The sequence below is a fragment of the Columba livia genome, chromosome Z (assembly GCF_036013475.1).
Source record: "Columba livia isolate bColLiv1 breed racing homer chromosome Z, bColLiv1.pat.W.v2, whole genome shotgun sequence".
In the NCBI taxonomy this organism is placed as follows: Eukaryota; Metazoa; Chordata; class Aves; order Columbiformes; family Columbidae; genus Columba; species Columba livia.
Genome location: NC_088642.1, coordinates 49,378,464 through 49,401,987, shown reverse-complemented (window position 1 = coordinate 49,401,987; position 23,524 = coordinate 49,378,464). Strand labels below are relative to the sequence as shown.

Genomic DNA, 23,524 nt, shown 5'->3' with positions numbered 1-23,524 from the left:
CTGCTTCTGTCACCCATAAACCCAAAGCAAGAGACATATTATAATAAGAACTGAGATCCCTGAGCTTGTAACTAGTAGCTTTTCAAATCAAAGAAACAGGTATAACTTGTTATTTCTTCTCGAAGTTCCTCATGCATCCTCCGAACAACATCTGAGCTTCAAGCAAATAGGGATCCTGTCCTCCACTACATTTCCAGGCAAGAGAATCTGTATTTATATGATTAATGTAATTACTATAATTACCTATAATAATGTATATGAGCATATTTCTGTGTTGGGTAGTATAATTTATATATTAATAAGGTAACATAAAACATTTAGAAAGGTACAGACATTTTTAATTGACCAATGCCTTTAAAGTTTAAAGCAACATCTAATTCAAAAGGAGAAAATGTAACAGGAATAGAAGTCAGGTTACGCACTCATTCTACTTTGGTCTTTCATGCAAATTTTAAGAACCTTACTTCATAGAGTCTTTTAAAAATTTTCCTCACAGCTCTAACATTCAAACTACAGATTTATGTTGTCCACCTAACCTAACTTCACGATCATGAGGCTATCACCCAAAGTCCCATAAAGATTAAAAAAAAAACCAACTAAACAACACAAAAACCACACCACACACACAAACAAAAAACCAACACCACCCCCCCACACACACACGCTTCTACATTTCATGTCGGTGTTATGTTTACAAGCCATTTTAACTGCGAAAGCCAGCATGCACTGCTGGCTCCTGCTCCGGCACACCATGCTGCTACACACCCCCATCTGGTCCTTGTTCATGCTGCTGAAGCAACGCTGGACTAACCCCAAAGGTCTGTGATTCTTTCAAAAGAGATCCTTAGTTTCCCAGCAGTTCTTGTGGACCCTGTTTCGTACTGATGAAGGCAAATAGCAACAACCAGAAGAACAATAGCTACTTGTTCACATAATAAAACAACGTGGAAACACAAGGATCATTCTGAATGGCTGGAATTGCTCAGTTTTACTGCACTATGTTAAATAGCTGGTCTACAAAGCAAAGTCATAAAACTGATCTTTGATATTTCCCTCTCCTGTTCACCCACTCTCATGGTAGATGCCAACTACTTGGTTAACCACGTTTCATTAATAAGAAAAATACGTAGCCAATCGATACAAATGTGGGCACTGGAAACTTCTCTTCATTGTTTTAACCATCTAGCTCTAGAGAGAATAACGAAAAAGGAAATTTGAATGCTGTCCACTCCAAATCTCAAACTACACTTTTTCAGCTTACAGCTCAACTTTGCCACTAAAAAGCACTAAGTCTCAGTACACAACTAAAAACCGCATCATGAAAAATACTATTCAAATACAAGGGCTTACAGGTTTAAAAAAATAATAAAAAAAACCAAAACGCCCCAGCAGATGTGCTTTGCATGAGATGAGAGAACGCTCTCGATTCTCCTTGCCACCACTCCTTGAGGTTCACTCCTCAACAGCCTGGGCTCTGTGAAGCCTCCAAAACACCCCGTTTGTGTGTCTGTGCACAGGGCAGGCAGCCCTGCCGAGGCTCCCACAGCAGCAGCCACTGCCACCAGGTTAGCAGAGGAGCCACTGAGCCACTTCTCCAGCACTGGCACCTTTGCCCCTGGCTTCCAGCGCCTGCAAAGCTCACGGGAAAACTAACCACAGCCCAAGGGACAGGTATAAAAGCAAAGGCAGAGTAGTCTGTACTGAAGTGTATTAATAAAGCAGGCCTACAAAGAACAAGTTACACAAGACACCAGTCACATGGCATCAGATTAGCTTAAAAAAAGAAAGAAAGAAGAAAAAAAGCAGACACAGCCACATACCCAGACAGAAAACAGGTGGAGCAGCACCAACCGCAGAGCGAGACACCAAAGACAGCTACTCTGGATCAGACGTATAAGGTTTACCATTCCCCAAAACTAAGCCACTTGTCAGTTTTCAGCCTTCCAGGAAAAAAGCAGGTCTGTATCGTAACATTTCTCCTACCAATAGATGGGACTACCCTCTCGAGTCACTTAGGCTGCGCACAGAGAAGAGCCACCTGCACCCAGAAAACAAACCTCATCTCCTTGCAGCCCCAAAAGCCAAACCAAAACTAAGCAAAGCCTGCTGCTGCAAACTCTTTCTGAAGGACCTACCACCTCCAGGCCCAAACTCTGCTTTCCCACCAGCACCCGTCTGAGCTCACTGCACCCTGACCCATGGCCACCATTAGTCACAAAGTTCTTCAGGAAAACTTCCCGTCTCAAAGGTGGAATTCCTTGAGAGAGAAATCCCATTCTTTGGCTGCACCATGGTCCTACTTACTACAAAACCTTCCCCATTTTGCACTCTACATCCTCAGCTCTTATTTTGTCTACCTGTTCATCTCCCCAGATACAAACATATGTATATATATATGTTGTTCTTTGTTTGGTTGGTTTTTATAGTAGGAGACAAAAAGACATTTCAACACATCAAGCCTCAGACAGCACTACATGGGTAGGTACAAAACAACTCCAAGTTGAAAGGGAACTTTAACTTACATTCCCTTTCAACAAAGGTTCATTTCTCCTGATCCACTTCTTTTTTCCCAGTGTGACAGTTCTGACGTTCTTTTCATTATCAAATCCAACAAAAGAAAATATTAAGAATTAATAGATTCCCTTAGATGTTAACCAAAGTAATGTTCCCTCAGATTAAAAATCTGTTAATTGAACATAAGGCAAGTTTCTACTTAAAGTCTTGGCTTCTCAAACACTCACAAACTTCCCTTTCCCATTTGTTTTCTCTGCTTCTCTTTAGACAAAGCATCAATGTCGTTAAAATATAACAGCAACCTTTCAATATTTAATAGCTTGTTGTTACTAAGGAAAACAGAACTTTTAGAAGCATGAAAGATCATTCTTATGTCTCCTAAAAGTCAGATTTTATTCTTGGTTTGCCATTTGTTTTGCACATATTTGTGAACAACACCCTACTGATTTTGGATTTGCATGGAGTGAGTTTCATTAATTTATTCAAACAAGCTTCAGTGATGCTGATAATCCAAGGCACAGTTAATGTAAAAAGAGAAGGAAAAAAAAAAAAAAAGGTTTACTAGTTATGCAATACACCACTAAGTTTAAATAAAAAACAAAAGCATCAGCATGATTTAATAGCAATAACCACAATATCTAATAATACCTTTGAGAGCACAAACACAACCGAGGTCTGTCCCTGTCCCCATCCCCCCACACCCCATTATTCCTCTAACTTCAGCACAGCTGTTCTTTGGGAGGAAAACACTGGTATTCAAGTGCCAGTTACTTATATAAACACAGATAATTCTGTATACGTTAATACAGACCACTTCAAAATCTAGTGTCTTCAAAACAGGTCTCAAGATTCAGACTACAGTTTTGCACGCTCACAATGTAAACAAAGTGGCCGTCTGTTCATCTACAATTTATACAATATACCCATCAAAGACTTTTTTTGTTAATTCTCCATATTTCAGCTGGAGGGCAAGAGAAAACATACAGTATCTATATACAATGTACCATCAAATAAAAAGCATCTTCCCAATAGCTTGTATCACACGACCACCAAGGCACTTGTTCAGGCACTGCTGTTTGCAGCAGCTACACCTACATGTGTGCATCCGAGTACTCTCAAGCTGGACCAAGGCTATTACAGAAATTAAGATGAGTCAGAGAAAGAGATCCCTCTGCAATGTATACATAAAAATAAGGTCATTTACCATTAATCTCCACGTAGGCAACATGACTCACAGTCAGTTCAAGAAATCTCATTCTGCTGAGTAATTCATACATCTTCATCGTTGGTTATGACGTAATTAAATTAGTCAACGGTGAGAGCACTATACAAACTTCTCTCATTTGGAGCCTAGATTACAGTATCTTGCAAGTTAAAAAAATTAGTTTCTACTGCTACGAAGTTATTCCTTATTGTGACAACTAATTTACTTGATAAAGAACCTTTAAATGAGCTTTTAACTTACATTCCCTTTCAAGATAGCTACAAAAATAATTTCTTACCTGTAAGCCAAGCTGCATGGCTGTTCTCACAGCTCTCTTACAAAGGCCACAGCAAAAGGTTGCCTTGAGCAGTAGGCAATGGCCTGAATCTTGTTATCAAGTAATGAGTCTGCCACAAAAAGAATGACTGCATGGCAGCAGCCTGCTGGATACAAATCTCTTTGCTGCTTAAAACTAGATTTTGGATCAATATTAAAACACAACAAAACACAAAACAACAGAAAGCCCAATATTATCTGAAAATATCAGAAAGAATAACAAGCATCTGTACTGGTCTCACTAACTACACTGCAGGATGCAAATTAGCACTAAGCCGTTGTATATTTAAGAAAGTGTGAGAATAAGAGAACACAGCTCTGCAGAGTCAGCCGCAAGCACTAAAAGCCTCACCATGCAAATGGTGAAAGCTTTCTAAAGACAGCCCAATATTTAGAAGCGCGTTTTAAATGCTACATATTTTGTGAGTGTCCCCCTCCCTCTTCAGCCCTGCTCACACTTTCCTCCCCTAAGGCTTCAGTTCCTGGTTAACATCTCTTCGTCTGAAAATAATTGCCTGTTTCCAAAAGGCATCTCGGACAGTGTCACTCCTTAATCAGCTGGAGGACAGCTGAGTGATGTGAGGCATTTCCACCTTCTCCCTGGAGGAATTGCACCAGCTCCACAAGGCAGTACTGCAACATCAAGAACGAAAATGACTTTAAATGAGGTGCTCTCCCCTAATGAGAACCATATTCCAATAGGGTCACCCTCCAAAAACCCACTTCATGCTATTACACCAGCTGCCTGTTAGGACCTAGCTTATCAATACAGCTATGACCATGGATCAATCAGTGCAGCCTGCAGGCAAACCTCAGGGAAAATCCATTTGTTGAAATGAACTCACAGCACTTTTGGTATACCTAGATACATGTATGCAAGCAATAATCAATTGTGTTATCTTTAAATTCTTACCAATGTGAATACAGTATAATAACAGGCAGCAGTGGATTTGCAAGTTCTCACACCTTGGCAGAGGAAGAATGCCAGTAAAGTTACACTAGATTTACAAAATGGGATGAATTTACCCCTCTGCAGAAATATCTTGGAAAATAAAACTAGATCTCCATTTCTCGACAAATTGGAGAGATGGGGAGAAAAAACATTCTCGTAGGCTTTTCTAATACACTTGCAGGTGGTAAACCAAGAAGCAGATGTGTGAATCAGAATAATACAAACTTGAGCATTCATAAGATCAGTAACACATGCTGTAGTTTCACTCCGGAATGAAACGTCAGCATCTGGAAACTGCACGGGTAGGTTTCTTCAGAACAAGTCACCTTCTCTTGCCCACATCGTGCATTTACTTGAAAAATAAAATCTAAATGTGATCCTCACCATCCTCAGAGAGCAACCAAAATCACCTTTCACGTAAGGACACTTAAATCCCGTATTTTTTTATTTTTATCCAGTTTTCCATCCTTCCCAATTCTTCCTCCTTGCTATTTATCCACTCTTGAAGTTTGACACGAAGCCACAGCTCAGACCCATGGCAGACTTCCGTATTCTCTGCCTCACATCCATTCCATTTTGCAACTTCATGAATAAGCTAACGGGTACTGCCCCTCTTTTCTCCTCCATGCGTTTGAGATCCACGTTTGCATCAAGACTTAGAGGAAATAATCTTCTGATACAACAGGCAAATACACAGCTCAAGGACTTGGATGCAGCAGGTCCATGCAAGTTATCTTCAACCCGCTCTTCCAAATGCTGCTTCTCCTCCTTCCATAAGACCCACTTTCTGCTGGTTTCAAACTACGCTGCAAACTTCCCAAGGAAGGGACCATGTTGTCCCACACATGTTTATACCACAAACTCTTAACACACCAAAGCTCTGCTTGGGGCCCTTGAATGCCACAAGAATACAAACAGCCCTGGCAGTACTGCAAAACCATCAATAAGCCTTGCATCTAGCAGCTTCAAAATTTGGCAGGAAATCAAAATCTTTAACTGAGAAGTGACGAACTTTCCCGACCCCAAAGTTCCTCCTCTCCACACAAAGGGAACTACCTAATTTGGTTACATTCAGATAGCATTTGATTGTTGGATGAAAGTTTCAGGAAACTTCATATCCTCCTCCACAACCTTTCAAAGATTCAGTTAAATTAAATTTCAGCTTGATTTTGTCTCTGCTCCCCAAACATCTTTAAAAGCTCACATTTTCACTAATTATATATAGATCATCAAATTGCCTTTGGTCCATCCTACATCACAGCTACGCAGAAACCTTTAAACTTCTTCAGACAAACTTTGAAAAGCAAGTGTAATTAGGTATTAGAAGTAAAGCAGGGTGGTTTTGAAAACTGAGAAAGCAATCCTTGCTTTGGGACATCTGAAATAAGAAGTGCTTTATATCCTTAAAATGATCATAGGGATGTTAAGAAACTTAACATGTGGGAAAAAAACAGCAGCAAGGTAAGCAGATGCAAAAAGCATGACTACAAGCAAGTTTTGCTGAGTGCTTGAAACATTCAAGTCGAGAAGCAAATGAACTAACTGCACTAGTTCAGCAGCCAGATCTGAGACAGAGAAGGGGAAGCGCTACTGAAAAGCCATGGGTTTAATAGCTTCCTGCTCACACTGGAACGCTTCCTGGATTAATCCATGTGCTGCTTTATGATGCACGTCTACACAACCCCCCACGTAGGAAGGTAGCTGTTAACATGCATTAAAGCTCACAAACATGTTCTCAACTCTGCAGATGGCCACAACAAGAAGCATAAAGCTTCATTACCCATATTCACTGCTATCACGGTTTCTTCCTCTTTACCAATTTCAGGGATTGGCTGTTCCACACAGCTCTCAGATGTGAAAAGCCCGAGTAAGCTGACCTCAGGCTCTGGACCAAATCGCTCTGTCCTCCTGCCAAAGAGCTGAGCAGGGGGTTGCAGCCGAAGTCCAGAAGCATTCCACAACCGCTGCAGCAAACACTCGGCCATCTCAGCAAAATCCAGTTTCCACCTGCCACAAAGCTGGCTCCCAAAACAGCACGAGTACTTTACCCCTGCGAGTACCCACTGGCTGGCAGCTGGGCTAATAAGACAGAGCCTCAGCTAAATTTTGTGGTTTGCTGTGCATTTTACAAAAATGAACAGCCTTCACCCTCCCACCACTCCCTGCCTCTGCCACAAACCCAGGCACTGAAAGTAGTAACATAAACACAAGGTTTGGAAGGATTGTTGCACAAACTTTATGGATCACAGCAGAGCCCACAGAAGACAATGATAACACTGCTTGGTGGTGTGCTGGATATCACATGCCATACTGCTTGTTTTACACACTTAACCCTGTGGCACACATCCCACTGTTGGTTCAGCATGATGAGTCTGGAAAAATCTGTGCCAATGTGGCTATCCGTAGCACATAATTTGCAAAGAGAACAGACAGCTATGTGTATATTTGTCGTACATTATGAACTATAGGCTGCCGAAAAGCAAACTTTATTGGAAATTCTTCTTTGTCCTAAGTGTTAGAAATGCTAGAGATATGACCTGAGTTACACAACCTAAATATGCTAGTCACTAAAATAAAATAAAAATAAATCAACTTTGCCCTACCCATGTAAACATCTAAGCTGTTTAATATTAAACTTTAGATTAAAACAATTTCTAAGCAGTTTGATATTAAAATTTAGACTAAAGTGGCTTTAATTTTAATGAAGCCTGAATTCTAAGTCCCATGGAACGTTTAAAAGCAGAATATCGACTAAGTTTCTACCAACTGCTTGGAAGCAAAGGAAATGAAACATCAGGAATTAAAATGGAACTGAATTTCAGCTACAGCTTTTTGCTTTGAGTGAAAAGAAGTAATCAACCGGGTTTATTACAGTTTTGGCCTTCACATTCCTATACTCAGGATGATTCAGGAAACAATAAAGTTGCTTGTTCCAGTACAGGCAGTACCCACATTACATTGTTCTGGCTCACAACGGTACAAATAGCTCCATCAATACATTTTCAAAAAATGACTTGCTGAAGTGAATGCAGTGCCTCAAGACTCCATATTTTTCCTCTTTGAATGCTGAAATCAACAGGCATCATTATTGCTAGTATGTTCGCAGTTTAGCCTTATTTGATTAATTCTAACCCTAACCAAAGGTTCGTCTGTCTGTGAAGGGAAGGAACACCCACAGGTGGCAATGTGTAATGAAAAAAAAGTAATAGCATATTGCCTGGATAACTAAATATAGCATCTTGCCCAGATAACTAAATACAGCACCTCAGTATTAATGCCACATTTAAAATATTAAAGGGTACAAAATCTTAAAACTCAAGGCTTGACTGTCTTGCACTCAGGTAATCACAAAGGGCTTTCAATACTGCAAGAGGATCTCAAAAAAGCCTACTCCAGTCAGTTGATCACACGTGAAGAACTCTTAGAGTCACTGCAGCAATCACAACCCTACACGGACATCTAAACAGTTTCACGGTGCTACTGGTTGTAACGAAAGTACTGCATTAAAAATGCACACTGCTCTTTTTAGTGAGACCATTGAAACATTTTTTGAAAGCCAAGATAAAACATGCACATTCTTAACAAAAGCTACAATATTATCTCCTACACACATATCTGTTCCAGACAGACGGTTCAGGATCTGGATCACCATGACTCCCCCCAAACATCACAGTCTGAACACGCAAGTTCAGAGCTGCTGCAGCACCTTCTTAACTGGAGGCACATGCTGAGGATCTGTCCCACATTTCATGTATCCATTTTCAAACTTCAACATGCACTTTAAAGATCTTTAATTTGCGACAACTCAGTTCCCCACGCCTAAACACCTCTATCTGCCTTTTGGGAAGTTTCAAATAGTCTGATTTATCTGGACTTTGCTTGTTATTCTGCCAGTGATGAAACCTGACATAAACACTCACAAACTCGTAAACAAGTTTTCAGGACCCTAAAATAGTGGTTAAAGTCTTAGTTGCAAATGACACAGAAGCAAGCTGACAAGTACGGTTGTCTTTCCACTCTCTGCACCACAGGACACGTGTGTGAGTGGAAAGGTGGAAGCCTCATGGTTTTCCTTCTCTGGTGAGTAACCATTACTACAAAACCATCTTCAGAACGGGGTTTGGGACTTGAGTGTTTCACTGAGAGCATTCTTCCATCTGAAGACCAATGACCACTTCCACAAAAAGACACCTGAGCCGTAGAATGGCTGGTGGTATGTAAAAATAATTATAAATGGGTAGTTGTTCTAAAGGTAGGAAGGGAAAAGTGGAATAAAGGAATCGGACACAAAGGAATTAAAGAAAAATATATCACTTTGAAGCACAGCATCTTTTTTTCTGTAGATCATATCAAAACACAGCTGAGTTTTCTTAACACTAGTAACACCTGTGCATTCACAATCCTCATAACTGAGCCAAGCCATTTCACAATGACATCGCTGTTATAAAATGTGCACTAGATCTAAACATTTCAGTCTACTGAAAGGAAGTATATGAAATGCAACGCAAGAATATGTGATATCAAGCTAGTGCATGCACATTTCAACACACAGGGCACTTTGGGCTGTTTTCAGAGACTGGGCTGCATAGCCTTCATCCTCTGACTACTCAAAAAATTGACTACTCACAAACCCCACCTTTCTGATTCATGAAAACAGTGGGAAATGCTGTACCTATGCCAAGAAGTCCATTTGGCATACAGCCCCAATATCACAATGACCTCTGTATGCTGCTGCTTTTCAAAAGCATATTCAGATCCCAAGCAGGCATCATGTCACCAGAAAAGTTATTTCTCTTATTTCACAGGGTAGCCAGAAGTACTTACTCCTATCACAACAGCTACTGAAAACCATACCAAACCTAAAATTGCCTGGATTAGAAACAGCATTGATATCCACAGATAGCCTGGATTTAAAAAAAAAAAAAGTATTACACAATGCCTTTTCACCTTTCCTCCAAGTTTTCTTTTCCTCTCTGTCTCTTCTGTAATGGAGGACATGCTTTCAAATATCTCAGTGTGATGAACCTTCCAGTCATGTTTGCATAGTCGTTATGAACTTCCCACAGTAACCAACCAGGTGTTCCAGTGCTAAAAACTTCCTTGAGGAATGTCAAGGACTTGCTCCAGAGCAGCACGAAGGGCCCTTCGCAGTCAGAAGCAACACATGAGACCGCTAACAAACATACAATGCGCTCAGCCGTAGAAATTCAGACGGAACAATACATCTGCAGCAGTAAAACTCTGTTTTGGCAACCATAGCCAGCCCCCATCCATTTAAAACACCAATCACCAGCTATCGGCTTAGCAGCATCTATACATCTCGTTCTTTGGAAAGAAAAGTAGTGATGGTGAAATGCTGAAGCACACAGCCTGAGCATAACAGACTTCTACATTCGTGATGTTCTTTCACTGACCCAGATGTACCACTTCTGCCTTCACCTACAGACAGTACCTATTAGTATAAAGCAAAAGCCAATGTCAGCCACCCGAAGTAGAGGAACAGAAGAAATACAGCTTTATTTCACCCCTCTTCAGAGCTCCCACTGTGCTAGTCCTGAAATTACAGATTAACTTTTGGTAGCATAACCATGACATCCACTGGCATATTCAGCATTTCTTCCATCTCCCCAAGGACGACTCAGAAAGAGTGGCAAGTGGGAGGGAAAAAAAAAGGATATATTAAAAAGAAAGTAGAAAAATACAATGGAAAATTATTCCATTTGCTTCAAAAATTCCACTGCTTTTCAGCAGCGAGAAACTCCCCAAAAGCACAACACACTGCACCTGAGCATTAGACGTGAGAATACCTGACCTGAATTGAGAGCGTTTATTTCGCAGCACTGCTACCTGGCCACCATAGCATCAAGTAAAATACTTTAAAGAACACACACATGAGGGAGAGGAAGGAGGGATGAGAAGATGCACGAAGCATAAACGTGCCCTTCCACACAGCTTGCAAGCCAACAGCAAACCTCGGTTTCTGCAGGAACAGCTTGCTCTCCCCACTAGCATATGGCTTCTGGGTACTAGCCATTATATCGCTTGAGACTATAATTTTGTGTATATCTCATGTTCCTCCTCTTTAAAAATAAGTTTTATTCAACACAGAATTAATTATTTTCCTCAAACCATTTTATCAGAGACACAAATCTCCTTGCATAACAGACTTCAAGTACAATTTTAGTAAAAAACACACTAATGTAAATAAATAGCAACTAAATTGGTGGAGTGAAGTCAGTGCAGCTATGATCAAAGTCAGATAGCTATCTCCAGAACACTGCATTTACCCTGAAATGTCATCTCAAAGTCTACCAAACGGGGAAGGGACAGCTGTGTTCCTTATAAAACCTCCACACTCCAAGGAATGTAAATAAGGGATATTGTTAAAATGAAAGACCTAGTTAAAGCTTTACATTTGTAATGTTTAAAAGGTTTTCCCCTCCTTTTTGTATCTTTAATCCAAGGTTATAAATGTTTAAGTGACGGCAGTTGCCATGGAAATATGCAGGCCCAGATCTCTCTGTGGGAACCTCAAAGCTCCCTTCACTACCCAGCACCATGTAATGACAGGGTCACATTAACACCTTTGACTCCCAAAGCCCATTTATTGCATCGAAATCAGCACAGCTGACTCCATTCACCTTCCACAGACAAACATTAACTACTCCTGCTCAACCCAATTTCTCCTGTACTTACCCCTTTCCCTGGACACACTCCCAGACCTATTTCGGCACCATCCTTCATACAGCAGCAAATTGGTCGTCAATGCCCACAACCTTCTCGGCAAACACTAAGCAGAAATCAGAGAGTGCAAAGGCCATCAGATGATTCACCTGATCAAAAGCATCATTTCATCATCTGTTGAGAAATATATTTTTCCAAAGCAATTGACATAATAAATCTGCATGCTATTCCAGATGATGAAGGCACTGCTATGAAGAAAAACAGAGGCAGACATGCAGCGACAGGAACGGAACACTCATAAAAGCCAACAATTCAATTAGAGAACAGAAGACAGGCTCTGAATAATGGTCACTTTTTCCCCTGGTGGCTGTCAGTACTAAAGCAGGAAAAAGAAGTTCTTAAAAACCTCAGTGGAATTCCTGAATATCAGCATGCAGCATTTGATGCACAATGAATTTATGCACATAGGAGGCCCATTTCGGGGCAAATGCGAGGAAAGCCTTTATTTAAAAAAAAAAAAAAAAAAATCCACTCCAAATAGGCAAATTCAACCACTGGAGAATGTCTCCTTACCAAGAATCTTAAATCTGTGAGCAAATAGTAATTTTAGCTTTAAAACACACATATTTAATTTACACAGCCATATGTGTTCATATGAAATAAATTTGTCACACGCCCTCTGCCATTGCAATAAAAAAATCCCTTTGATGTATAAAGTACGAGATTCAAGATACACTTATTGGCATATTTGAAGACAACACTATTTCACCAGTATCTACCCTCACTGAAAATAGCCAGTCAAATATTTCAAACTATTGATAAGCTGTGAATGTATACATATGGGTTGAGGTAGCATTTATATACCTACTTGGGGAGATAGAATTGCACAGAGAGAAAAGCTCTTAAGTCTACGAAAAGGTCTGTCTTACGCATCTACTGCACAAGACCTCACAACTATATTCTGCGCAAAAGAAGTAAAATGAAAAGGCTATTTCATGTCTCACCTAGGAAATAATCAGGATGACTTTCCAAGGCAGTTTATCAATTTCCCTGACACTTGGTGTAAAAATCTAGTCAGATTCAACTGAACAGTAAACTTATTTCAATATGGCAAACTGGGCATCTAAATAGGTAACTGTGGATTTTAACAACTCAAATAATTTCAAGAATAAAAAGACAGATATTCTCTCATCTATATAAGGCTAGATTTTAACCGGTTTAAAAAAAAAAAAAAAAAAAAAATCTTACTTCTGAGCAAAGGACAGATGCTTTGTGGATTTTTGTTGTCGTTGAGTTATTGTGGGGGCTGGGGCAGGATATTAGTTCTAGCAAAGGTATTTATTTTCTTTACACCTACAGTTCTGATGGATGACTAATTTTCTGACAAATATAAGGAAGGTGATCTGTGTGCGCATACATATGCATCTCTAGCAAATCCTGAGTAATTATGCAATTGCTGAGTGAAAACAGGACCGCATAATTTCTTGCCTCTGGCCATTTTACCCACTTTTTGTTAAAAGAAACAACAGAAATGTGGGAGAGGAAAAAAAACTATGAGCACAACATTGCTCCAGCAAATTTCTATATGCAAAATGACAAATTAAAGCACTACTGCCCTGTTACTACAGCAACTAATTTTTTGTTGTTTCTTTGTGAAGCCAGGCCAGTATGCTTGTGCAGATCCCCTGTCCTACAGGTAAACCTCTGCAGGCACATTCCCAATCTCAGCTACACCCCATCCACACAAACCTGCTAGCAAAGTCAGGGAGTTCACTATGAACTTCTGTGTGCAGAACACTCCTCTTCTTGTAAATGCTCTGCAGACCATTCTTACCACACTCAAATTAAATACAAATTTACACACAGAAATATCTGATGGCCCACACTACAATGTCTGGCAAGAAATCAAGAGCCCGCCAAGGACATCCAAGATGGGACTTAGAGGGAAGGGTGATAAATATTTCATTAGAGTAGGTTGAGAAAAGATTGACTGTCCAAAAGCCTGTCTAATATCCCCATCACTTTCCCAATTACATCAGTTGGTCCAATGAAAGGTATGGCCGCTTTCCACAAACTCAATTTTCTATTGTCCTCCAGTGAGAGAGAAGAACCTCATCTGGTTTCACCAAACTGCAAGTGTTCTGCTTGCATTAACAACTAGGATTTTACTTCTTAAATGTGACTGAATAAATGGCTTCTGAATAAATTCAAGCATTACTGGATTAAGTAAAAGCACAGAGAAAGGTATCTGTAAAATACTATACTGATACTTAAAAGTTGCTATAACTCCAGAGAACACATGAGTGTTACCCACGTGCATATGACAGCCCCGAACACCACAACTTGTGTGCAGGTTTACTTTTTCCTACTGTCAAAAGAGACAACTTGCAAACTGGGAAGTTACAATGACGCATTTTACAGGGATAAATTACCAAATTTTCTGTGTCCTCACACAAACTTTGACCAACCTATTTGGTGCTAAACAGCATAAGAGACAGCTACCTCCTTCTGAAGTATTTCAAAGTCGGGACTTTAACAACAATCCTAAACAAAGCCAAGCACAACCTCAACAGCCTGATTTAAGACATAAATTCATAGTGCACTTTGTTTAAAAAAAAGTCTATATTGTTCCATTCTACCCAAAACATGTCAAATTTAGACTGAGATAATTCAAATACAAATCCAAGAACTTTCACGTCTCTAGATCTCTTCCCTACATCCTACATTGTTTTTCTGGTAACAACCAACCATAACATATTCTCTCGTTCAGTGGAAATGAGAACAAAGACATTATTAAAAAAAAAAAAAAAAACACAAAACAGCCTCCACTTTTCTATGTATCTCTTTGTATATACAATGACAAAGTTCATAGAGCATTATTTGTTTATGAAGAAAAAAAACAAAACAACACACAAGCACAACCAAGCATACACTTATAAAACACAATCATTTGGGGCAAGAAGAACGCCTGCTTTGTATCGGGAAAGGAGGAAAAACTCAGCAGAAGCACAGTCAAAGCCTGCCCTCAAAAACTACTCTTGAACAAACCAAGAACTATAATCACGTTTCATGCATTTTTTCCCCCTTTTCCTCCCCCTCTGCCATTTGCAATGCATGCAAATCCGGCTGGGCCTGTCCGGCCCTATTCAAGCACAGGGAACACCAGCTCTCTCCCTGCAGTAGTGTCAGACCTGCTTTACCTTCCTCACACCACTTGGTCTCTGTTGCATACCAGCAAAGAGCTAATAAAGTTTGCAGAAGCTTCTGCTCTCCTGCCTGCTTTCCCAGCAGAAATGCCTGCCTCCATAAATTTTCCCCTGCTTTGCATATCCTCTTCTGTCTCCCAGCTCAGTTGAGTAACCGGGTGCATTAAGGACGTCGTGATTTCCCAGTCTGCTAATTCCATACGTTTCATGTAAGTGCTCAATCACGTACCCATCTGCTCGGCATGCACAGTCATGCACAGGAACATACAAACCTAGCTCCTCACAATGCACAATCACCTGTTCTGCTCACAAGCCTGTGCTGTATCACAGCACCAAAAGCATTCTTCACAGAGAGGGAACAAATAAAATGCAACCTGCCTGTCCTTGCAACAAGGCCAACAGGTACTAATATTCCAGCGCAGTGGTCAATCCTCTTTGGCCCGCCTCATATATAGACTAATACTAATTTTTTAAGAGGATCAATGTAGAAAATGCCTGGTGGATTATGAGTTCACTGCTGTACATGAACAGGGAGAAAAAGACGTAGTTGGAAGAGGAGGGAAATACAGGAAAATTGATGTTCTTACTGGATTACTAACAAACTTGTTCTAAACTTGATACATGGACTTAACTTTATTTATTGTCCTTAGCAAAGCTCCCTTATCTGGTCGCATCTATAGTCCAAGTTTTTATTAATTTGCCATCTGCTTTGTTTCCCCCTCAGGCACTGTTTGAACATACTCTCGAAGTAAAGTCTGCCGTCTGGTGCTTTAAAACACTTGCTTGTCAAAAATCTGAGCCACTATACTACAAATAACACGCACGCCCCCTGAAACTGAAAAGAAGTCTTTCCTTTCTTCTCTCTGCATCCCATCATAGGAAAGCACAAACACTACCAAAACAAGGAGCAGGAGGGAAAAGAGCAGCTCCTGGACACCCAAATTTAGAATAAGTGGAGCACAACACCCTTCATACTACAGGCAGCAACTACAGGCTGCAGTACTGCCTCCAGCCGGGAAGCTGAGCAGCCCTTTGCATTCCTGGAAATTTACAGGTAGATAAACAGAACATAAAAGCCTTTTGGCCAGGATGCAATTAAACGCAAGATGTTAATCCAGTTCTGGACAGCAAGACCTGCAACTTCCCCATCCAGGATGATGGCACACACTAGCCTGAAACACGAGGTGCGACGTTTGGTTTCTAACTGAGCAGTTGTGGGAACACAAGTCATCTTCTTTCCTTTTATTAACTCATCTGAGAAACAAAGATACATATCAGAGGGAGAACAGTTAAAACAGCTTCCACGGAGCCTGTTACATCAACACACAGTTAACTCTTCAAACGGCAGCTGCAGCAGCATCCTTTCTGCTTTCACAGGCTCCTCTTGGTACACGATGCTACACTGAAAAGAAACTCTGAAGCCACTTCACTATCCCAAAACTCTAGACTTCTGTAATACAAGTGGGACTTCCCTCACTCTTTTCAATACTTTCTACCTATCCACCTAGACATGTTAGACAGGAGGAGGTGGAAAGTTTCAGAGGAAACTTTATTATACAGCCTCACAACTGGGAACACCTTTCTTCAGCTAACTAAACACAGCACAGAGCACCTGAGCATCAGGCACAACATAAGACACCCAAAAACTGTTTAATATCACCACAACAATGAAAATCTGAATTCTCATTTTAAACTTCCAACAGAGTAACTTATACACAAGTGTTAAAAAAAAAGAAACTTTAAAGGATAACTCAGGTAAGTTTATTACCTGCTTTGCTTTTTTTTGTTGTCGCCTTTAAGTCTCCATCCTTGTTGTCACATGCTGCCTGGAATGTATTACTGTTTCATGCATTTATCTAAAATTAAAACATTATGAAAAATTCTCTCAGTCTTGTCTACAAGTAATTAAACCTCAGTTTACTGGGAAGCATTGTAGATCAGCATCCTTTCATGAATAACACTTTCATGGTCATGCACTCACAGAATCTCCTTTTCAACTCATTTAAATCATAGAATAACATGAATATTTACAAGATCCAACACTTGGAAGCACTTAAGGCTTACAAGAAATGTTAGTCAACCTTAGCAATTACATCTTTCCTTCCCTGTCACTACTCAAGTTCTCTGCAAAAACTGGGATAAAGAACCACATCCCCGCACATCCAGGGGAAACACTTGATTTTCTTATGATGTACAAAATTGCAACAACTGTGGCTTGAGATTCCCTTTTTTTCCAGTGAAAAACTCAACGTTTGAGATGTTTGAAGATAACAAAATCTTGGCACATTTCTATCATAGTTATTTCCACTTATTTAAATAAGAGTCCCACTTTGGATCATCATGCTCAGAACGAGAGTAAGGCACAACCACCTACTAATTTATCCAACACCTTCTGCAAACTAGGTGGTATACGCAAGTGTTAGATGAAGTGACAGCAGCCAGACCAAGAAGTAACGTTGGCACGACCGAAAGAGACCTCCACTTACTTCACTGAAAGAAAACATCTAAGCCAACATATTTTAACATTATAATGTTCATTCGGCATGCACCCCTTGAGACGGCTGGGAGGAAGCATGAGTGCATGCAGCAGAACGAGCACAGTGTAGTCTCCAATTCCAGCCAAGAGGCCCTGGACGGATCACGGATCCTCTGGAGATGTCTCCAGCTCCTCCCCAGCAAGAAGCTGCACAAAGCGGGTAACTCTGAAGCTCAGTGGCTCAGGAGGCAGAACAGCGTGGGAAGTGCCAGGGCATCCAGATCATCTGTCCTTCTTCCAGGACCTCTGGGGAGTATAACGCCACACGCTTTTGGCAGAGCACAGCTGTGTCCATGCAAGCAGGTGAACAAAAGGTTATCAAGTGTTTAATGTAATAGCTGTTTATATTGGGGGAGGAGAGGGACTGAATCATAACACGAGAAGGCAACACGGCACAGTAAACGAAGTCTCCAGGCACACCTGTACCTACAGTGTCAAAAAAAATCTATGAATCAGTCTTCCAGTTTTTGAAATAAAGCCATTCACATCAAACGCTTCATTTGCTGTGGAAGGAGCTACCACCCTCCCTACCAACTACAATGGCTCGTTTCTCAAAAAAAAAAAAAAAAAAAGCATAAACAGCTATAGACCTGTTTTGGTAGGTACAAATGCAAGCAGCTTTCATCAGCAGACTCTGTAGCAATCCGTGACCATCACTAAGTGTACAGAGAGTAATTGCTTTTTGGGGGGGAGGGGTGGGGGTGGTAATTATTTTCTCTCTAGGCCAAGAAATCCCAGCAGGGAGAGATTTCAACTGTCAATGCAGCTCCACATTTGCAAAGCTTCCTTTTTTTTTTTTTTTCACTTGATGAACATCCATGTAGAAACCTATTCCCTTGCTGCCCATTTGCTCTCACTGGGAGCTGCCTGCTCCTCATGTCTGATACCTTGAAGAATTACGAATGCCTGTCCATAGCATGCTCAACCCAGACAGCACACTGTACTTACACACCTCCCTGCACAGCGGTGAACATGATATGTAGAGTGTTTCACCCTATGCCAGCTACTCGGTTCTCTTTCTTACAATGCCACTTCCTAACCCAGTTTGTAAATGATACTCCCGCTCCAGCACTGCTTCCACATACACCATCCGCACAGCCACGCAGGCAGCTCAGCTTCCTTTAGGTGCACTTGTGTAACTGCTAAGCTCGCACTCTTTCTAATAAAGTAAGTCATTAAACATTTCTCTAACAAAACCCCCGTACAGGTATCCAAAAAAGAATATGAGATCAGCAGCTATTTCTGAGCCTGACAGTCATAAAGCAGTCCAGAGCCTACGGCTAATTACTGTAAGAACTTTAATTAAAAAAAAAAAAAAGTATCTTTACTACTACATTGATTTCCAGAGCAAACTAGAAATACTTGGGTGCCATAGACTTAAAGGTGATGTTTCACATTTTTCAGCTGAAGTATCTCATTGCAAGAGGTACATGATAAAAAAGGAGAAAGGCAAGAAAATGTTCCAGCATGACACCTAAGTGCAAACACGAAAAGGCCCTTCAACGTACAGATCCATCACGTTCCCACCCACACCAGTGCTAGAACAAGCTCCTGTTGCCCTCCCTGATAATGGCAGTCACATAATAGAAACGAGCTGCAACAATAAAGTTACAATCGCTGCATTCATCCACTCAGTCCTTCTCCCTTAAACACCGATGCTGCATGGTTTCGTGTATGCAGAAAACACCACCATACGGCCCACACCTCCACGAAGCAGTAAAGACATCCCCTTACAATTAGCTGGAAGGCAGACAGGAATAGACAGGCAACTCTTATGTCACTTCACCCATCCCTTGCAAACCTCCGTGCAAACCTGATTTAAACTCCCCTGACAGCTGAAAAAATAAAGCAGCATATAATAGCTCGTCAAAACATACGCAGCCGGGTTCCCAACAGCAAGCACCCGGCGCAGCGTTCTGCTACCCGTGCCGCCAGGGGCCGCGGTTCCCAGCGGGCAGCAGCCATGCCCGAGGTGCCCGGACGCATCAATGGCAACCTGGGCTGGCACTTGGAAACGACCCGGCCGCTTCCCGGCTGGACGAAGTCGCCTCGCATCCCAATTCACCACCCCACAAGAGATGCCCCCAGCCCCCGCCCAGCCCCGCCGCTACGGCAGGTGCAGGACCAGCAGCGGGGGCCCGGGCTCCCGCCCGCCACCCCGGGACACACCTGGGGGAGCCGCAGAGGGCGCGCGGGGAGGCCGGCAGGGAGCTGCCGCCGCGGTCAGCAGCGCTTGGGGGTGGTGAGAGAAAAGCAGATTTATAAACCTGCCAGCCCTCGCTCATTTGCTGCGGGAGGCTCCTCCTCTCCGCCCCGCTCCGGCCGCGCCGCCGCTGGGGGCTGCCAGCACCCGCGCCGGCTCCCACCTCGCCGCCGCCCGCGCCCCCTCCCTGAAGCCGGCGGTGGGCTCGGCCCCGCCGGGCGGGAGGCCCCGCTCCGCTCAGCTCCGCAGGTGTGCGGCACTGCCCGTCCCGGCCCCGCTGCAGACCCGCCGCCGCTCCGGTAGCCCCTGCACCCACCTCGGCGAGAGGAGGCACGGCAGGCGTGACCAGACGCTCGCCCCAGCGGCGACCGCCCTGACTCTGCCTCCGCCTCCACCACCACGGTGGCGGGCGCCGCCGCCTCCTCCTCCTCCTCCTCCCCCCGTCTCCTCCCCCGGCGCCGGGCGGCGCGCAGCCCGCCCTGCCGGGCGCTCTTACCTGCGAGGGTTCTGCCGGCAATCCACTCGCACCGGCCCCCACCCGCCTCGGCGCCTTCCCCGCGGCAGGCTGGGCCGGCGCAGCCCCCTCCTCCCTGCGCCGGCGGGGGCAGGGCGGCGGCGGCAGGAGGAGGAGTTGGTGCCCGTGTAACAAGTTTGGGTTGCCCCGCAGTATGGCGGCCGGCGGGGGCGGGCGTGCAGGGCCGCCGTGCCCGCCCGCAGCGGGGCGCCGGGGGGCGGACCCGGCCCTGGCTCTGCGGGGGGGCCCCGGGCGGCTGCCCCCGCACCAGCCGGGCTCGGCGGGGCGGGCTGCTCACCACTCTTTTCAACAAACTCATGTTTTCTGCCCCCTAGCCTAGCGCATCCCCGTTTAGCGACGGCAGCATCCTTCCAGGGGCTGCTCGAAGAAGCAACAGTTCGATGTTGCCCACTCGATGGCACCTCTAGGAATGGCACCAGCAAATGGCTTCTCCCTAATGGTTTAGGGCTGTGTGGCTTGGAGGGGTGTTGAGGCACTTCTGCCGAAAGCAGACGCGATGCCCCCGCAATTCAAGCGGGCCACGCAGCAGCCGCCTCACCTCGCACCCAGCGCCGTCTGTCACGCTGCTCTGCTCCGTCTCATCTCGAGCAGGACTGACCCACTCGCTGCAGACCACAGCACGTATTGCATCCGGGATGCAGCCTCTGGGCACCACGGAAATATGAATGATTTATACTGGAAGCAAACGTTACCTGAAAGCAGAGGCCCGCGTAGGTGACTGCTTGGAAATATCAAAGGAGGAACAGCTTGGCGTAGGAAAGAAAGTAGGTCAGCGAGTGTACAGATCTCACCCAGGATGCTTCTGCTGAGTCACTGATGAGTTATTGATTACCATCATGTCTGTGCATGCCTGTGGTGACTGTTCTGATGAATGATATGAACCAATGCATGCATGACTGTGGGTTTTCTTATTACTGTGGAACAGGTTACATCCAATGTTGTTTAATTGCTATGCCTCAGTTAACAGGAGCCATTTAAGCAAGACTGAACAACATATTTAGTTTATCAGATGCTGGCATTTGCTCTATTGGCTGACCTTCTAATTCCAGCATTACACAACATGTATGCATTGTAACAATAACATGACAGTCAGTTTCTAATATCTGTAATTCATACTTGCTATAGCTAAGAACTACTGTAAAAATGCAAATATTGAGGAAATAGAGTCTCTTAGAGACATAGAGTCATGATGATAACCTCAGGTGAAGAAAGTTTACATGCAAGGCAAGACCTGGCTACCTTGATATTTCAGGGTATTTGAGACTGCAAGGTTTGAAGGAGGATATTAGCAGAGCCAGTGAAGGCTTGACACTGTGCCACCAGTGTCCATCACACTGTTAACACGGAATAGGGTCACACACCATCAAAACTTTAGATCTGAGGTATGGAGAAGCAAGTAGTCACACACGCAAGTGGGTCTGGGAAGCAACAGCAACGCAGAGCAGGCGGAGCTGAGGACCCAGGGTCTGCTGGGAACGGGGTGGGGGGGAACCACTTATGACAATTTACCTGTGTCTGCCAGGAGCATGAAAATGGATCAAAAGATGAACTAATGCCAGAAAATCCCTCTTGCAAATACAGAAGCAGGATTAAAAAAAAAAAAAAATCCTTATCGTATTTTATTTGGGGAATTGCTGTAATTTTTTTACAGCAGAAGAATAAGCTGCATCTCCTCTGAGGCTAGCTGCTGGTATTAATACACCAGCAAAACCTTCCTGGCGTAGACAAGGCTTTAAGCGTCTCCTGAGGGATACAGCTATGAAATGATATTCCAAGGGAAGAAACAAAGGTGTTTTTTTTGATCTCTTTTGCATTGTACGAATTCTAGGCTAGTGCAGTTCTAAGCTTGGAGTAGGAAAATCACAGGAGTTTTGTCAGGTTTCCCCAGGGAGCCTGTGGTCTGCACAAGCTTCCAAAAACCCAGAGCGGCACAAAGGAGCTGGGGCAAAGGCTAGCACCAAGACGAAATTTCCATTACTTCTACTGTCTCTATCCGGAATAGATTTTGTGACCTTTTAAGAATTATACTGTTCATTTGTATAGCGTAGTTTTCAATCTCCATTCTCAGTAAAACCTGTGGAGTATTGCAGACTGAAAGGTCAGAGGTAAAACAAGGAACTGATATATGTACCTTGTCAAATACCAGATTCTCAGTCCCATTCAGGATCTTCTTTCCAGTAAAATGTGTTACCAATGGGGATTTGTCGAGAAAAATAAATGCCCTAGTAGTAATGGTGTTGGGAGCACGTAGCAAGTAGCAGAAATTGCACAACTGAAGATTCCTATCAGTTCTCATTATAAGTAAGATCTTCTACAGGATTTAAAAACAAATGTCCTCCGAGGCATGACAGAAACAAATTTGGGAGGTTTTCCAAAGCTCTGTAACATTAGCCTGGAGTGTATGTGAACTAGTGGTGTAGGGCTAAAGACACTGGTCCTCACAGTAATTACAACTGAATTTGTTTTGTTAAAAATTATTATAATCTTTCAAATACTACATGCTGTGGCAATGAGATCATATAATGGACAACTATTGATACATGTCCACACCAACTCTATAATGGGTATTCCAAAGACATGCAGGAAACATACTTTTAAAAACCGCCATCATAAGCGTAATAAACTATAATCTTCGGAAGTACACCTAATGCATTCTGTGAAGTAATAATATGTAAAGGCTGCCTCAGTCATAATATAGCTTGTTCAGAAATCATGTTGAGGGATGAATATACACACGGGTATTTTAAGCCTAGGCAAGCTGTGTTAAATCTGTGCCAGGAAAAAAAAAAAAAAGATAAAGGGAATTAAGCAAGGAAAAGTGAAAGCTATAACAACTAACTGTGTTCTTAAACCTCAAGTCCTTAATTAAACTCAAGAAGAAATAAGCTGCAGGGCAGAAGACTTCAGAGGAGAGTAGAGAATGAGAATAAGACTGAAGCTGGCCCGGAAGCCGGTCTGAGGCTGAGGGCAGATCAGTCCAAGAGTGAGTGAGTGAACAGGTGGTAGGTATTTAGTAAGCCGGTGAAAAGGGCAGTGAACGTGCTCGGAGGTTGGCAGACCAATATATAATGCAATGAATACGTCAGTTGCAGAATACATGAGAGAATGAATGGATGAGAGGATAAAAGAATAAACCAGTTGGCTTGAATGAATGTGACTATGTGAACAATTCTAAACAAAGTTTCAAGCTATAACTGTTCTATTGCTATACTCCTTGATGGTATAACTGTTCAGATCATTTGTCATGGGTACCAATCAGTGCTAGAGGAAAACAACATGAATTCCTGAAAAAACAAGCAAACAAAATAACCAACCTCTTTCAACTAACAATCTGAGGAAAACGGCATGATAAAA

The 23,524-nt window shown here is 42.7% G+C and overlaps 1 protein-coding gene across 13 annotated transcripts in view; it reads right to left on the bottom strand.

The window, feature by feature from the left end:
- The window catches only part of SEMA4D (semaphorin 4D), a 97,380-nt gene extending 77,051 nt beyond the window's left edge, over window positions 1–20,329 (bottom strand). For 4 of the 13 annotated variants that reach the window (XR_010468914.1, XM_065045769.1, XM_065045770.1 and 1 more), the window contains exon 1: window positions 20,132–20,328. The gene's annotated coding sequence lies outside the window, so the exon portion shown is untranslated. Of the gene's footprint in view, window positions 1–11,702; window positions 11,797–19,601; window positions 19,888–19,951; window positions 20,037–20,131 lie in introns of those variants that run through there. The other 9 variants (XM_065045762.1, XM_065045766.1, XM_065045764.1 and 6 more) reach the window with 8 other exon arrangements.
- Between the last annotated feature and the right edge of the window lie 3,195 nt (window positions 20,330–23,524).